At 38.5% G+C, this 15,223-nt stretch overlaps 1 long non-coding RNA gene across 1 annotated transcript; it reads left to right on the top strand.

Moving 5' to 3' along the window:
* The first annotated feature begins 441 nt into the window (after positions 1 to 441).
* LOC138920114 (uncharacterized) lies at positions 442 to 14,983 on the top strand. The gene is made up of 3 exons (XR_011430794.1): positions 442 to 530; positions 12,232 to 12,476; positions 12,643 to 14,983. It is a non-coding gene; the product is annotated as an uncharacterized lncRNA (long non-coding RNA).
* The last annotated feature ends 240 nt before the right edge of the window (positions 14,984 to 15,223 follow it).

The raw sequence follows: 15,223 nt of genomic DNA, 5'->3' as shown, positions 1-15,223 counted from the left end.
TGTATTATATGCAAGAATCCTTACATTTAATTATACAACATCTCAGTTGCATTCTAGTAAATGTGGTTAATCATTACTTGGAAATAAAACATGTTATTGAGAATGATAAAGTTTATATTAGTGAAATAATTCAGCTAAAAATCCTTTCATGTCATTAAAATGATCAGTTTGAAGCTCTCAGAGCAGAGATCTTTCTCTATATGAAATAGTAGTTTGTTACTTTTTGTTAATAATTTGGACTAAGTAGAAATAGCTCAGTTTAAAAAATGAAATCTTTGTTGTCTAATGAAGTACTGAAAAATACTACTGAAATTTTTCTCACTAAACATAACTGGCAATATACACTCAGGCATGTACGATGTACATAAATTATTCACTTTATTATTCATTTGTGCTGGTAATGAGTAACTGATAGTTTTAGCTAAAACCTCAACTTTATTGCAGATGCCCCGGTAGCTGTTTACAAACATCAAGAATTAGGTTGGAAGAAAAAGAAAAAAGTGTCAATGTCCTCTGAATGAAGACCAATGGTAAGCGTTGCTCGCATTTCCAAGTATTTATCACTGCTTACTATCATTTTTCTCTCAGAGCAAATGAATCATCTTAAATAGAAGCAAACTGATCCTCCTATTAGCAAGTCTAAATCAGGAGAGCAGCATCTATTTTCAGAATCTTTGTAGCTATAAAGAGATCTTTACAGTTTGCTACGCTTTGCCCTGTCCCAAAATGACAGCATTCTGTTACAAATAGATGATTCGGGCCCTGGTGCCAGCGTCTCTATTGTGGAACCTTTGGTTGGGAAAGCCGACAGCTGGGAGGAGTCCAGCGTTTTGAAGGTTATGATCACAGCAGTTTCATAAGTGCTTTATTTCAGTTCTCTTCTGGCTGCGGAAGGGACAGGTGCCGTCCGGTTCTGATTTCACTGGTCTTAATTTCTTATCTGACCTGGTAGTCAATCAAGGGCATGGGAGAAAGAGAAGGAGGGAGAGTGAGATGGGTGGGAGAAGGGAGCTGGGGGCCGCTGGCTGCAGGGGGAGGGGCGCGTGCGTCTGCCAGAGACAGCGCCTGCGCGTGTGCGCGCACTTGCGTGCGAGTGTGTGTGTGTGTGTGTGTGTGTCTGTGTGCACGCGCGCGCGCGTGTGTGTGTGTGTGTGTACCGCTAACCGTCTGACTTTTCTCATCGAGGAACTGGCAGCTCTGCCTGTCATTCCGCACTTCTGTGTGTACGAATGCTGCCCTGTGCAAAATGGATTTCTGAGTGTTAACCATCATGTTCTTCTTTTCCAAAGGGTCTTCTGTAGGATTTCATTTGCAGAGCACAGAGGGCAATATCTAGGGTAATTCCAGGGCTTAGTGGCTGTGATCTTTTGTCAACTCTCCTTGTGAGAGAAATTAAACTCGGTCTGAGCACCCACAGTCGCAGCAGTGCAACGCCATTCCCGGCGATGGGTGAGAAATCACACGCCCGACAAGTATTTATGAGAGGGGAAAATGAGATGTCATAATATAACAAGAATATATTCATTAAAGCTTTCAATTTCTCAGAAACAGAGAATTCCCACTTCAGTAAAAGGCTTTGAGCAGATTTATCAAGTCTGATTTTCTTACTTTTATGAGATTTGACTCTCTATGCTAAAATGAGGTATGTTTAAAAGGAGGACAGCCCTGACAAAGGAGGAAAACTACTAAGAAGGTGAAGTTAATATAACACTAGCCACTGTTCTTTTGATGGAATACTGGATAATGCCCACAATATGCATTGAAAAAATCTGAGCACAAACACAAGGACTGAAATAAATTATGCCTTTGAATGTGTGGAAAGAATATGCTGACCTATTTCATGCTTTCTAAAACAGTAGCCCAGACAGTTTTATAGCCTCTTATAATTGTCAAGCAATTTCATTGCATTTCAATACAATCAAACAATAACAGCTTGCCCTTAAGATATTTGCTAGAAATACAGCTTTCATAACTGTGCTGTGTCTACGGATGGATTTTCTGCAGGATGTCCCGTATGTGACCCAAGTGTATGCTGGGGTGCAAGCACACTGGCCTTCCCCCATCCACACCACCCTCTGTGTTTTGATCTCTGAGACCTGCATGGGTGTCTGAAGATAGGGACAGCTCTACGCATGGTAGGTAGTCAAGAACAGAATTTCCTAAATCTGCTTGTCTCAGATCAGACCAAGGAGTAAAAGGGAGAATGTTTTTAGTGGGGGGGAAAACTGGGCCTTCCCTCAGTTTGAATATCTTAGAATCGAGCCAATATTTGGACATCCTCCAATGCGGGAAGCACATTGGAGTGACTTTCCACAGCAACATGTTACACTCTTGACCTTGGAGATAAACAGCCTCTGAAACCAGTCTTGAGTCTTCGGTTATGACTGTGATTGTGATCCGATCGGTATTCATGCTGAGATGCTGTGTGGTCTCTAAGAAGGCCGTGCATACCTTTAGGAAAGTACAAGTGGTCGGCATGTTTGAGGGAAAGAGACAAATTTGTGACCTTTCGTCTAGATTCAGATCAAAGAGTGAAACTTCAGTGGGCAAAATTCAGTATTAATTCATATTCTGAATCATTCACAATATTGACTGTGTGGTGATTAGAGTTATTCTAATACGCTGAGCTGCAGGAGTGCATCTTAGAATGAAAATATCTACAATTCGTTTTTATATTTGGTATGAGATTTTAAAAAGTGTTAATTATCATACACCAAAATCTAGTTTTAGGTGACTTAAATATGGCCCTTTCTTTGTGGTCTTGAAAGAAAAAGAAGTTCCCTCTGAGAATGGGAACACGGAGACAACTCCATAAAACCAGGGACTGTTTGCAGCCAGAGCATGGTAACGTAAACCAGAAAGCCTTACTTCAGATAACAATTCTAAGTCTAAGGCGGAAAGAGCGGAAGAACCAAACATGCTTAATCCCAAACATAATTTAGAAAAGTGTGTTCCACCTCTTATTTCGCTTCTTATTTCTAAAGAAATAGTATACCCTATTTTCTGAAGAAGTATATGCTTCTTGTTTCTAAACTGTCAGTCTGTGTCAGCCCAATGAGTCCGTGTTGGTCAGCCCAGTGTACAGTGGGCCCTCTGCACACGCGGCAGAGACTGTGTCTCCCTCATCTTTGGGCCCCTCAGCCTCCGGCAGTGCTGAGTGCACACAGGAGGCATTCAGGAGTACTTCCTGCAGGCACGCTGTTTGATGGGAAAGGAAAGTTTTTCCTTTACTAGTTGAATATCCACTATCAAATACTGCCAAATCTTCTGTCACATTCCAATTTCCTTTCCTTTGTTGGCATTGTTGATGATTGTTTATATGTCTGTCTGCTCCTCTAGACTAAAATCTCCCCTTCTCTACAGCAAAGGCCCAAGATCATGTATTCAATTTTCTATTTCATGGCTAACTTATCCCTTTACACTGACTCTGCCGTTTACCACTCGTGCAACCTTAGACAAACTATTTACATCCCTGAACCTCAGGTGCCTTATCTGTAAAATAGAAATGCTAATAATACTTATGTAGCAGAGTTTTTATGAGAGTCAAAATGGTTAATATAGTACTTCATATATTATTACTGAGGTAGCACTCAGTAAATATCAGTTATTAAGTATAGTGGTATTAACATCTTCATAATTGACTAGCACAGTCCCTGGTATCAGATACCTATTTTACATGTTTAAATGACATTAAAGAAACATGAATCACAGAAATCACTAATAAAAAGTTGTTTTTCCATCATAAAAAGAGAAAGTTTTGTAGCTGAATTGCTAACTTGCTGCAAAATCGTAGGCAATTCACTTTTTCTTCCCCTGCCTCAGTTTCCTGCCTGTTGAAAATAGCAAAATATCATTTCTGTCTCTACTCTGTGGTAGTAAAATCATGAATGACAGTATTACCTAATTTTATCCTGGCAAAGGCATGTAAGATTTGAGTGTAATAAAGTCCATTTATATTCAGTTTTAGTTCATAAATATGACTGATTTATTTTCCCAGCCCTCCTACATCAAATAAGCATCTAATGTAAGTGCATCCTGGAAGTTGCTGTTATTAAAAATAAAGCATAAGCAGGTTTTTTCTGAGCTAAAGTAGCCCAAGTTACAGGCAAAGTATGTTTAGGCAAGGTAAGTTGTGGGCAAAGTATGTGGTAGGAAGAAGGAAGTAGTTTGATTACCTTGAGCACTTTGTGGTCATTCTGGTGGCTGTTCATGCCATATGTCCCCTTCTCTGGCCAGATGCAGTGTCTGTCTCACTTAATTAACAGGACAGTCTGTTACATATGGGGTTTGGAAGAATGAAAGTTTTCCCAAGGGCTCTCTGCCTATGGTATTTTGGAATGCTGTTATTTGCAGATGGATCTGACAACTTGTAATTCTCTTTGTGTTCTCTGGCATGGTTATGGTGTAGACAAAGAACTTTAATTCCATAGACTAACTGAACACCATAGAACAACTGGACTCTGATAATAAGATGGAAGATGATGAGGATCGGGGACGGAGATTGACTTCTTGCTTTCCTAGATTAGCTGCACATTCCAAAGAAGCATGTTCTATGGCCCTTTTCCTTTTAAAAGTTTCTTGCTTTGTAATTGAGTCCTCTCAACACTTTAGTGGCTCTCTTCCTTGAGTATTTTCTGTTTGATTGGTACTTTTTTTCTTCTTACATGTTATTAGGAGTCTATTATATGCCATGTTGTCACTCTACTCAACATCCTTTTGTCTGATGAAGTTTGGGAAACATGCTAAACTCTGGAAAATTTGGTGCTATAAAATGAAAAGAGAAGAAAAACCAAAAATTAAGAATGACTTTTAAGAAAAAACTTATCCATATACTTTTTTGATTTGTTTATCTTTAAGTTTTTGTTATGGAAAATTTCAAACATATATGCACGGATGGAATAATATAATGAAGTGCCATGTACCCATTACTGAGCTCCAAAGAATTTTCAACTCGTGGCTAATCTTGTGTCATTTATTACCTTCCCCCTTACCTACATATTATTATTATTATTAATTATTATTATTATTTTTAAGATTGGCCCTGAGCTAACATCTGTTGCCAATCTTTTTTTTCTTCTTCTCCCCAAAGCCCCCCAGTACATAGTTGTATATTCCAGTTTAGATCCTTCTAGTTCTACTATGTGGGACGCCACCTCAGCATGGCTTGATGAGTGGTGCTAGGTCCATTGCCCAGGATCCGAACTGGCAAAATCCTGGGCTGCCGAAGTGGGGCACGTGAACTTAACCACTCGGCCACGAGGCCAGCCCTGTTACCTACACGTTGTTTTGAAGCAAAGCCAAGACATCATTTTATTTCATTTGTAAATATTTTACCAATTATCCCTAAGAGATAAATATCTTTTTAACATAGCCACAATATTATTATCATACCTAAAATATTTTCAATAATTCCTTAACATCATTAAATACTTAGGCATTGTTTAAATTTTCAATTGTCTCACAAAAAATAATTTTTATGGTTTGTTTTTGAACTGTGTTGAAAAAGTGTCCACACATCACAGTTGGTTAATATAGCCTTTAAGACTCTTTAAATCAATAGGCTTTTTCTTTCTTCTCTTTCTTTTTTCTCCCTGTAGTTTATTTGTTCAAGAAACTATGTATTTTTCCTATGGAGTTCGAACTTTGCTAATTACATCTCTGTAATGTCTTTTAACATGTTCTTCTCTCCTGTGTACTTAAAAAATGATAGTTGAGTCAGGTTAAGATTTTTTTCTCATATTATCTCACTTGTTTGTATTATATTCTAATTTATATCCACAGTACACCAATGTAGTTTCTTTCGTGGACCATTTAAAGTACTTTGAAAGCCTTAACCATTGTTATTAGATCAGTGGTTCTCAAAGTGTGTTCCCTGGATCAGAATCATTAGCAGCACCAGAGAACCTATTAGATATGCAATTTTCAGACCCCACCCTAGACCTTCTAATTCAGAATCCCTGGGGTAGGACCCAGCAATCCATGTTTTAACAAGCCATCCGGGTGATTCTGATGCAAATTATAGTTTGAAAATTACTATTACAAATCATTGGTAATCCTTGGCTAATTGTATTTTTCAAAATTCAAAATTATTGGCACTTGCAAAGAAGTAATTGCGTAAATTATCCTTACATAAATTTCCAAATAAATTATCGTTTTAATAATAATAATAGTACTATTGTCTTATGAAATAAGGCTTGTCCCTTCTCACCCTTCCTCCTTCTAACCCAATGTATGGCCGCAACTCTTCTATCATTTACCCCAGGGAAAGAAAGATAGAAAAGCCAGTATGGAATTGGTATCACTAATTTGTCAGCATTCTGTTAACTTGCCAACACCCTCTTTAATGTGAATGCTGTTGTTAACTCTTGGTGCTGCTCCTTTTCACTATGTCATGACCTAACTTAACACCTAACTTCCCATTATTCCTGGAGCAAATCCAAGATCTGCACTCCGGACTTCAGAGACCTACACCCTTGTGTCCCACTTCCGTCAATGCTTGCATAGAACTGCTCTACTTATCTTTTATTGGCTTCCCTTTAGAAGAGCTCCCTTTTCTTGAATTGTTCCTATTGCCCAAGTACCTAAGATTTATATAACCCATACTATCCAATATCCAGGCTTTTAAAAAGTCTTCCTAGATTAACCATATAGTCTGAAAGGGGAACTGGTTCTTGGCTATTCTAGTATTTTCTAGCAGCCTCATACTCCTAGGCCTATACTAGTGGCAGTGCATGAATTCAGGAACAAGAGGCAGTAGTGTAAAAAGCACGGATCCCAGGATTTGAATCCTCTTCTGGCTATGTTGGCCTTAATTTCTTCATCTCTAACTTGGGGACAATAATAGTATCAACCTCATTGTGCTGTTGTGAGGATTAAATAATTTACTACTTAAATAGTAGTAACTTGTAATTCTGCTTTTAAGATGTTCTTCTCTCTTATGCTTTGAAGGATGCCTAAAACAGTTATCTTTCATTCTCTTAATATTCTATTTGATCACATTAATTTTGGTTCATGGGTCTCCATGAGTATTGTCTACTCTAGAAGATTCTTGCAGGTTAGGAATTATGCCATTCTATTTCTATCAACAAAATGTTTAACTCAGTGCCACCTGCAGCCAGGTGCTTCTTGAGCTTACTAATATTCAAAAGGCAAATATTTGAAATACAATCTTAGAAAAATATAATTCAGAGTAATGTACAGGACCTAAATAAAAATTTCATAGTCACGTATCAAAGGAAAAGAAAATATTGTAGCTAGCACATATAATATAATATAATAAATATAATGTAATATGATATAATACAGACTTTTAAAAGCCTCTTATTTATGTCCTGTGAAAACAGGTAGTTTGTAGAAAAGAGCTTCACTCTGTAGAAAGGCTGCTTTGAGTAACAGGGAAATCAGTGACCTGTTCTATCATCACTTGCAAATCGTAACAATTACTTGTGTTGAAAGGTCTCAGAGTCTAACTAGTAGTTAACAAAGCAAGCTTGAAAACCGAGACAAAGTGTTAGTGGTCATGTGAAGGTAAATCTAAAAGGCATATTGACAGTTACAGTTATTACTTTTGGCCACACGGTATTTGTGGGTCAAATATTGCAATCTGTTTCAGTTCTTGGTGTTTACTGCACTCTGAGACAAATCAAGCTAATTATGAAATGCATGTAATTTATAATATAGGTAACATTATTCTCCACATGACTCAGATAATGGTCAATATTAAATCACATTGTCAAACATTAATGCCAATAGACTAGTGCTCAGGTTGGCACTATGGTAATTTACAAATACGATTTAACTTCTTTTTGGTATCTAGATCAAATGTTGCTTTCTTTTTGTTTGTAATATTTTGAATGCTTGCTACTCTTGGCTCCCTGAGTGCTGCGTGTACATACAGGTGGATTTTTGCGCAACCACTGTGGGGTCCCCCTCGTTCCCTCCTGACCCCAGGTGGGATCCTGACTGCCCCTTCGGGCGGTAAGATTCAGCACCCAGGCCCACAATCTACAGACCATGGGCAGATTCCGTGACTTGAGTTGCCTCCCAAAGACCTCTTTGTTGAAAGGACTTAAAGGGGGCACAGGTTAACTGTCTTCTTAGTGGCCCACAAAGGTGTGAGGAGAAAACGAGTTTTCCTGAAATATTTGCTTTGAAAATAAAAGAAAAGGAGGTTTTCTTTTTTTTTTTTTTTTTCCAGATTAGCTGAGAATCTTTGTTGGGAGGAAGATTAAGGTAGATAAAATGGAGTAAATGGTATTTTGTCATAAGGTTGCTGGGGGGCTGAAATGTGCCAGTGTTTGTGAGGGCATAGAAGAATGCCTGGCGGAGAGTACGTACTATGTAAGAGGAAGTTACAGAGTTGTCACAATCTTTCGGCTACTTTTGTTATCAGGTGGATATGAGGTTGCTTAGAAAAGGTGTTTGGAGGTAGAGAGGGGCTGAGGACCACACTCCCTTCTCCCCTCTTAAACTCTCATTTCTTAGTCCTCCTTTTTATTCTCCACCTGCTCTCAACCCTGTCATTTGAGGCCCACAGACCCTAGGCAGTGGGGTCTGGGTGCATTTGAGAGATGTTATGCATTAGTCCAATTATGTATTTTTCTGAGTTTCAGGGACATAAAAATCTTATAATTTTAAATAGATATAGAATCAATCCAGGAATTATAGCATAGATTAAAAGTGGAAATCAACTCCCTTTGACATGTGTGCACACACATACATGTATATGTGTATACACACATGCACAGGCATACATGTACATACATACATACATAAGGTATGTGCAAAGAGATGTTGAGATGAAAACAAGCCATTGTCCAGGCAGGTGATCATGGGACAAAGCCGTGAATTAACAAGATGGGACAAGGGAGGTGGGGGTATAAACTATGCTATTACTCTGTATTTGAGAAGCCTACCTGGAGGGGAGAGTGGTATACATTTTAAAATTTCATGCAAATAATAAAGAAATGTTTTTTGTGCACTAAAATCTGTAAAATGCACTGTACTTATAGGAGCAGATCACATTCTGAGGGGAAATTCTATTTCCTACAGTTGTATTTTTGTATCACCCAAAATACTTGTGAGAACCAATTAGCATCCACAACTTGCCGTGCTCCTGTTAAGTGAACCTGGCACAGGAACATCCAGCTAATCCTTTGGCAGCCTTGTGTGAAGCACTTAGGAAGCCTGGTATGTCCTTGCTCCAACCTTATGGCATTTGAGCCAACTCCAGCTCCTGGCTATTGGCCCCTTATTGTGCACTGGTGAATTTCTGGCACAAAATAAGCTGTGGAGGTTACTGAGCAAGGGACACAAGGTGATTTTGTGGGCTCTCCTTCAAGGCCAGGTCTTTAGACCTTCAGAAAAATTGTCCCTCTCCTTATGAACATATGGACAAGGGGGCCATTCCAAACACAAAATAACACTCAATTGCATCAAGTGCAAAAATGAGTTAATGCTATTATTAGGAGTAAAATATTCTCAAACAAGAGTCTGCTGATTAAGAGTGGAATGCTAGAAGCGAACTGCCTGGTTTGGAACCAAATGGGAAATCCTTTCTTTGATCCCCTTCTCTCTGTGCCCACGTACAACGTTCACCATCTTGGGCGTGCTCAGGAGTACTGGGGATGCCTTCTTATGGCCTCAGGTAGTGGAGTTGTGGGGCACCCGCTGGTACACATGGGATGTGGCCATCCTGAAATATCTCCTGTTTAAGGGAGCAGGAGAGGTGCAGGTCGGGTAAGGATGCTCGCAAGCAGGACAAGAGCACGTATGGCTGCCTCTCTCTTAACAGGAAGAAAGGGCAGCATAGCACTGTAGGGCTGATGTGGTCTGGCAGGTCTGAGCTTCAGGTCCAGCTTCCACCATGACTCTCTGTGCTGTGCAACCTTAATTAAGTTACTTGACCTTTCCTATCTCAGTTTCCTCATCTGTGAATGGTGATAATAACAGCACTCAGCTCAGAGGGCCACTGTGAGAGTTAAAGGGGATAGGGAATGGCCAGCATCAGCTTCCTGCTGCCTCATACACGTGAGCTAAGAAATACTCCCTTGCTCCTTGCTGCTGTGCTGGAGATGTGGATCCTGCCGACTGGTCCTTTCTAAGTGGCTCATCCCTAAAGAAAGGAAATTAGAAGAGGTGATGTTCCCTGAGACAGCACAGAGGCACAGCTCTGGAAGGTGTGCAATTTGACTTCATCGCATAGAAGTCTTTTGTTGAAGAGCAGATGAAGCTGTAATAAATGATACATGAATACTTATAAATTCACCTTTGTTAGGCTTGCCAGATAAAAATACAGGACACCTAATTAAATTTAAATTTTAGATAAGCAGTGAATAACCTTTTAGCATAAGTAAGTCCCAATTGTTGCATGTGGTGTACTTACTGTAACTATCATTACTTTTTAACTGAAATTCAAATTTAACTGGGTGTCCTGCACTTTCATATGCTAAATTTGGAAATGCTAACCTTTATATTCACTCTTTTCTGATCTGATATTTAATTTTGTGCTTTTTCTCATAGATATTTTTTCCATTAATTGGTAATTTCTCAACTTTTTCTGCCTCAATAAAGTTAAATTGTGTATAAAATGATAACATAATTTAGAACTTTACAAGATGAGAAAAATTTATGAGCTGTAAATTAAAGGAAAAACTAAATAAATCCAAGTTTTAATTATGTACATAATAATAATAATACCTTTCTCATTTCAGATAAACTTGGTACAAATCTGATTGTAAAAGGACAGCAGCCAGTAACAAATGGAATGAGGAATAAATAAGAAACGAGGCGAAAGGGGAATTGTTGCCACACATGATCATTTTGATATGTTAAGAGTGCAAAGCCAAGAAAACACAAATTTTCTAAGTTTCACATTTGTAGGGTTTTCACTGCTAGGGTTATTCATGTACTTATTTGGGGGCGTCTTTGTAATACAGTTATTAACATTCCCCTATTTAAAAATCTCTATTATTATTTTTATTATTCAAATAGTACCTGAAATTTACCCTGAACACAAACAGATCTCAAGACAATAAAAATTCATTAAATGAAGCAGTTTTAGGATCATTGGTATTTTGAAACCAGTAGGTTATAAACTATAACGTTTTTAAGTAGGAGATATGTATGTGCAAAAATACGTATACATAAACACGTCTTAATTTTTTTAAAAAGAAATCTCCTTTATGAATTCACAGATCTAAAAGCAATATAATGCTGATGTGATTTGCATCCCATTGAAAATACAGATTAATCAGAAGTCCTAGTTATAGATGGTTAAATCTTAAGCTTATGTGAAACAAAAGTTTTGAATCTCTAGAAACTTGCTGAAAATTCTTGAGCAATTAGGTGTTTTCAAAATTTTACTATTTTTGGTAATCCGTTCCATTTGGATTTTTGCCTTTTTCTTTATTTTAGTATCTAAAGGAATCCTCTGAAATAGTAACGGAATTTTTCTTTTCAGTTCTTTTTAAAGGGGTATGCCACCCAATTGCTCGATTGACCTTTTAATTTCCTTTCGCTTCTTCAGAACTTCTCCACTGCCCTTAGGTAACAGAGTAATTAAATTAGGATAAAACCAAATAGCTCTCATGTAAGGAAAAAGTCAAGTGCTTCTTTCACATGCCTGATAAATTGCTCTTTTGGCTTTTCTGAATGTGTAAAATTATTTGAACTAAGGACGTTACCATTGTTTTGTGACAACATTTTATGGACGCTGTCTTTATAAAACAAAAGTAAGAGAGAAGCACTTGGAATTCTTATATATTCCTGCATTAAACTCTACAGGAAAAGATGAATAGCATATGAAATAAATTCCAACGCTGTGTTTTTACATCCCAATAATATTGTGTACTTTATTTTTGTAACAGGAAATAGTAAAGTATTTTCTGTATGTTTTCTACAATCATAATTCAATTTCATCAATTCACCTTTCATCTCCATTGTAAATGGTTTCTATAAATTTCACATTTTCATGTCATGGGTGAATTTTTATAAGAAACCAACGAAAATATAAAAATTAATTGTATCTTTTTTAACAAAACCTTCAATGTTAGAGTATCATTTAAAAATCAGGAAGTTTAAAAAAGCTGTAATTTTTTTAAAAAAGCAAATGCAGTCAAACTATTACTTACAACATACTCACACTGGAGAGTATAAAATGTCTACAAGCAAAATAAGTTCATGAAAAGAATCATACTGTTTCAATGGCTAATTAAAATTTTAACTTTTTAGGATAATAACCCCCTTTGAACACAAGCATGTGGCAAGCATTGTGATGAATTCCTTGTTCCCAGATTGAATATAAATAAATCATGGAGAGATGGAGAAGAGCGTGGTATAAACTTCATTACGGACAAAAGCATCCAGGTGGTTCTGGAATCAGAATTTCTGCCAAGCCTCTTAGCACACTTCGGTTTCCACCATATAAGGTGGCAATTTCTTAAAAGATCTTACCGTGCTGGAAGTAGATGGTCAAGGTAAGAAGGATCATTTATTTCAATAGGGTGGCCTATTTTTGGTTTGAGGAAAGAAATTGTCTTATGAGAAAACTATGCCCCAAGTCTTAATGTTTCCTCCTTACCTAAAATTACCTGAATACAAGCTTCATATTAGCAGAAACGTAGTCTGTTGTGTTTATTGCAGTGTGTGCAGTGCCTGAAAACAGGACCGTGGCTGAGGAAGAGCCCAGTAAATGGCTGACCCAATGAAGAAATGCAGAGTTGATTGCACCAAACTGGAGATGGGGAGAGTTTGACTTCGTTTGGCAATTCCTGAGACTGGAGGCCTCCAGCATAAGGAAGTCCAGGGGTCTACCTTGGGCTTTTGATCCAATGTAGCTATTTCCCCCAAACGCCCTAGTGCTCGCCCCGTACTTGCCTGAGATTCTTATCTGCTGCTGTGAGATGATGACAGATAAATACCCATCTGTGTAATTCTTTGCAGTTTATAAATCACAAGCTATATTTGTACTAGGATCTAATTCTTGAAAGTGAGACCTCTGTTTTTCTTTTGCCTGCCCTAGTTTTGTAGGTTGTCACAATCCCTAACTCCTTAAAATTAGGGAAAATCGCCAGAATTCCTGATTGAGAAAAATGATATTCTTTAACCTCAGAAATAGTTCAAACAAGATGATTTCCTAGTCTGGAGGGGAGCTGTGGTTGTAGGGTTTGCATGGTAATTTCAAATAAGATGACATCAAAGATCACTAAATTAGAAGCTAAGCATTTGTTTTAGAAAATATACATTACACACCAATGTTAAATCCTCTATATTCTAGAATCTTCCTGTCTAGTGGGGGTGATGGACATATATAGAAGAGACTAAAACATTGATAAAGTAGGTGCTAGTAGATTCCAAATGCCAAAGGGGGAGCAATTAGCTATACTTAGAAGTGTCAGGGAGGGCTAGGCAGAGAGGGTGGAGGATGGGAAGACCATTGACAGGGAAGGAGAAATTTGCCAAATTGGATTGCAGGGTTTTGGAGGCAATAGAGTAAAAAGAAGGCTTACAGGCAGGAGAAACAGCATAACAGCATGTGCCAAGCATGGAAGCTTGAAATTATAGAGTTCATTTGGGAAATCATAAATTTGCTGACATGACTGGAATAGAGATTGTGTGAAAGAGAGTGATAGGCAAGAGAATTGAAGCTGGCATTTAAAAGGACCTTTTATGCCATGCAAAGCAGAAAGTGCTGGGGAACCCAGACGAATTCTGAGCAGGAAAGCAGGAAAGTAACATAACAATATTTGCAATTTAGACTGAAATTGGTGGTTTTGTTGAAGTAGTAAGTCAATGGGAGATACTGGGTGCAAAACTTGGAGGTTTTATTTTATTTTATATTTTAAGAAATCCCTCAAATCCTGGCTAACTTGGCAGTAATGAAAAATAATGCTGATAGTAAAAACAAATACAATTCAAATGCCAGAGAGTGCCTTTAGCCTTCTTAAAAAATCAAGATATAATTGACATGTGACATTGTGTAAGGTTAAACTTGGGCTTTTGACTTGTATAATTTCACTAATCCCTTTGGCATCAACCCTGTGGCTCACAATTATTATTATCCCCATTTTACAGATGAGCAAACTTAGCTCTGGAGAAAGTTAGTGACCTTGCCCTAGGTCACATGGCTAGTAAAGGCACGAGTCCAAAGAACGTGATTTCAGACATGGAACTCCTAGTCAGTGTGCGATAGCCACCTCCTCACTTGGCTATTGTAACCCACGATGCCCCTTGCCACATCTGCCTGTGGGGACACATGAGCCCCTTAAAGCTAATATCCCCAAATTTGTTGTTATTTTCTCTTCCTACTGCTAAAAACCTTAAGCCTCACACCTACATCACACTTGGTTATTTCTGGGCATCCCCAGAGATTGTCTCATGTGAGACCAGGAACTGTCCGCTCATGTTCTTCTGCTCTGGAGGCCCAGCCGCAGGTCACGGAGAGGCCCAGACTCGTCTGTGTCCAAGTTTAGGCTCTCGCTGGAACCGCCACCGTATTGTTACATGCCAACCCCCTGGGGAACTTGCCAGCCTTTGAATGGCTATTCTGGCCTGTCTGCTAAAACTATCATGTTTTATAGTTTAGCTATAATAAGATGTAGTTCATAGATTTAAAAAATAGAATTGAAATAATTCCCTGCTTTGCTTTCTTCCCACCGTCTTGGGAAAGAAGAGAGAAAAAAGGGAAGAAGTCCCAGTTAGAATTATAGAAGGAGATATAGGAAGAATTAGAGAACATTTTTTGCTAATTTGGAAATTCAACTCCTAAGAACGGGAATCCGAACAAGTTACCCATTGTTTTATCTCAGACCCAACAGCAGAAATAAATTCTGAGTTACTGTTTCATACTTCAGATCTCAGGCAAAATGTCATTTCATCAGAAAAGCCCTGAAGGGTCCCCCGACAAGGTCAGTGCTTTGGGTTTTCGCTCTCAGTTCTCCTTTATAGAACTCATCTGCCTCAAATTAAATAACTAATTGCCTCATATACGGTTCACTGCTTATCTCTCTGATCAAATGGTTGCTTTTGAAGGGCAGGAACATTTTTTGTTACAGACACAACTGTAGCGGCAGCCCTGAGCAGAGTGCGGACTCCAGCAAGCTCTCGGTAAATATTTGCTGCTCACGAGGAAGAATGAACCACCCGACTAATTGATGGGCACTCTCTGGCCTCGCGCACTGTGGGCGCTGGACGAGCAGGCATGGGGGTCATCTTGGCCGACCAC

Source organism: Equus caballus, chromosome 2 (genome assembly GCF_041296265.1).
Source record: "Equus caballus isolate H_3958 breed thoroughbred chromosome 2, TB-T2T, whole genome shotgun sequence".
Lineage (NCBI taxonomy): Eukaryota > Metazoa > Chordata > Mammalia > Perissodactyla > Equidae > Equus > Equus caballus.
The sequence above is the reverse complement of the archived record's forward strand: the minus strand, read 5'-3'. Positions and strand labels throughout refer to the sequence as shown.